The following is a 3,509-nucleotide window of genomic DNA, read 5'->3' as shown; positions in this document are numbered from 1 at the left end:
CTTGAACTCCTGACCTCAGGTGATCCACCCGCCTCAGCCTCCCAAAGTGCTGGGATTGCAGGCATCAGCCACTGCACCTGGCTGAGAGTCATATTTTCATCACATATCTGAATTACAATAAAGTTGGGGAGATAAAGCATACAGTCAATTTTGTAGTCCAGTGCAAGGGGGACACAAGGTTTCTTCTAATCGGAAAAGAAGAACTGGTAGGTCTTTTCCCTTATACCAGGGAAAACATAGGAAATATGCGATTGTGTTGCTATTTGATTTGAAACTACAGTATTGGCTGGGCACGGTGGCTCAGGCCTGTAATCCTGGCACTTTGGGAGGTTGAGGTAGGTGGATCACCTGAGGTCAGGAGTTCGAGACCAGCCTAACTATCATGGGGAAACCCTGTTTCTACTAAAAATATAAAAAATTAGCTGAGCACGGTGGTGCATGCCTGTAACCCCAGCTACTTGGAGAATTGCTTGAACCCGGGAGGCGGAGATTGTGGTGAGCTGAGATCGCACCATTGCACTCCAGCATGGGCAACAAGAGTGAAACTCCATCTCAAAAAAAGAAAAAAAGAAACTACAGTATTTTATGTGAAAATAATTTTTGATGACATTGACAGTAAAGATATAAACTGGGGCTTAAAAACTCCACTAATTTTACTTGACACGCATTCATAAGTAGAAGTAGCAATATGCCCCTAAGTGGCTCCAGGGGTAGATGACAGACGTGTGTATCCTAACAAGTCTTTGCAGAACTGGTACCATCAAATCTCTCAGACAGTTTTGACAAACGGTATTTGCTATCTTTTCATTAACCCATTACCTCACCCTACCCCCACATCTTCCCAGTAAGTTGCGAGGCTCCTGTCAATACATTTGTCTGTGCATTCCACAAATAAGTCATCATGATTCTGGATCCACACTTGTATGTTAACCCCTCTAGGAAAATAATTGTTGTTAGAAGAATCAACATGCAAAAATATACACAGTTTATGTAGGTTTTTTGACTTTTAAGTCCCCCGAAATAAAAAATTGTGAACCATAAGAAGTCTCAAATTTGAAATGTCTCCAATAGATATGATCACACACCTCACCAAGCCACTCTGATTGTGGATATTCCTCAATCATTATAACTATGTTCCCATCCTAACAATTTTCTCCATTTCCTCTGCCCAATTATTTTTCCCCATTTGTATCTATCTATACGACAGAGTAAAATTAATGATTTTGCTCAAACATCATCTTATCCTATGGGCATTTCCTGAACAGTTTAAAGTAGGACATCCTGTCATTCTATCACTACATGTACACTTCATTGAACTTATCCCCATATTATAATTAAGGCTGACTTACCCGTATAGAACATAAGCTACTTGAGAGCAGGGAACTGGTTTAGTTTCTTGCTAGATCATCAATGATTAGAATAATCCCTGAGAGCAGGGACTCTGTGCATTTGTGTTGAATGAATGAATGAATGAATGCACTTTTTTTGATGCAAAGAAGTGAGTTACTGCAATGCATGGACTCATAGATTAGCAGGTCATAGATTCTACTTTTATTCCCACATTTTATATCTCAGGCAACATGAGCCAAATAGATCCATCTCAGCAGTGGAAAAAGGTTTTCATGAAGTTTTTCTAAGCCCTGAAAATGGAAGATTCACTCTCAAATGCTCCATTCTACTCCCAGTGAAAAATAACACTCTTATTTGTCAAGTAGAAAAACTTATGTGAGTAATGACAATTACTGAAAAACAGGGACTAAAAAACAAGTAGGAAATTTATCTTTCTCACATAATAGCAAGTCCAGAGGCTGCAGTCTGGGATGTGGCAGGTCCTCTGAGAAGTCCATTCCGCCTACTCTACCTCCATCAGCACTCAGCCTTCCTTCTCCTTGAGGAAAATGCAGATGGCTGGTGTATGACTGAGAAGGGTATAGGATGAGGGGCAAAACCATTTTCATTTTTAGGCTTTGTCTTGTTTACCCAAAAGCAATATTTCCATACTTTTTTCCAAAGAATATTAATTCTGTTAAAAGGCTACTGTAATTATAATGAAGAATGGGGATTTTCAAATTTCATATTCACACATCAAAAACAGAGGAAGAGAAAGAAACTGTAAGTTAGAAAGCCAGGAACAGTGGCTCATGCCTGTAATCCCAGCACTTTGGGAGGCTGAGGTTGGAGGATGGTTTGAGCTTGAGCACAGGAGTTCAAGACCAGCTTGAGCAACATAGTGAGACCTCATCTCTACATAAAAATTAAAAAGTTAGCCAGCTGTAGTGGCACACACCTGTGGTCCCAGGTACTTGGGAGGCTGAGGTGGGAGGATCATTTGAGCCCAGAAGGTTGAGGCTACAACAAACAGTGATCACACTACTGCACTGTAGCTGGGGCTGGACAGAGGGACACCCTTTCTCAACCAACAGCAGCAAAATCCACAAACATGCTGCAGACCAAATACCTGTTACCAATTATATCAATGACAACGTGGTCACCATAATTTTGGGAAGAGCCAGATTATATCAACTGACTTTGTTCTTTATCCTGAGAGCCTAATATTCTATGTAACCTATGGCCTGTTTTTAGGTGTTCAAAATGAAAGACAAAAATTATCAAACTGTCCTTAGTTTTTTTTTTTTTAACTTACAGATTTACTTCTATTGAGCTCTATTTGTATCTAAATGAAAATATTTCTCCAAGTTTTAATATAGTCTAATTCCACTATCAAAGTAGGAAAATGAAAGAATTTGAGATTTTTTAAAAAAATTCATGGCCTCTTACCTTAAAGTGAGAGATGTATACACTTCCAAATATATTTTCATATTAGACTATAACTTAAAGGTAATCTAACTGTTATATCATAACTCGGGAATTTTCAGAGGGAGCCTGTATTTCCAATGAAGCATTAAAGACCTTCACAGGATTTCCTCGGGTACACAGAATATACTCAATTGGGGTGAACTTTTAAAATGTTTAAGGATATATTTGTTCCAAAAAATGAATAATCCCATCTTGTTTTAGTTTTCAATTTTAGTTTCCCTTTTTGTTGTTTTTCCACATGTAAAATTTTTTTGTCTCTAAAGTCAAAATTATATTACAAATATATGAAAATCCTATTCTGATTTGCCTTCTCAAACTTTTTATTTTTTTAAATAGGTTTCTTGATAGGTATTAATTTTAGATTTTTTTTAATCACAAAGAGAATACCATATATGATATTCTATACCTTGTTTTTTAGCTATGGTGGCGATCACTCCAATATGACTTTCCTCATTCTTTTTTTTTTTTGAGATGGAGTCTCGCTCCGTTGCCCCGGCTGGAGTGCAGTGGCGCGATCTCGGCTTACTGCAACCTCTGCCTCCTGAGTTCAAGCAATTCTCCTGCCTCAGCCTCCGGAGTAGCTGGGATTACAAGAGCATCCCACCATGCCCAGCTAATTTTTGTATTTTTAGTACAGACGGGGTTTCATCATGTTGGTCAGGTTGGTCTTGAACTCCTGACCTTCGTGATCT

This window comes from Colobus angolensis, unplaced genomic scaffold (genome assembly GCF_000951035.1).
Source record: "Colobus angolensis palliatus isolate OR3802 unplaced genomic scaffold, Cang.pa_1.0 Scaffold25, whole genome shotgun sequence".
In the NCBI taxonomy this organism is placed as follows: domain Eukaryota; kingdom Metazoa; phylum Chordata; class Mammalia; order Primates; family Cercopithecidae; genus Colobus; species Colobus angolensis.
The sequence above is the reverse complement of the archived record's forward strand: the minus strand, read 5'-3'. Positions refer to the sequence as shown.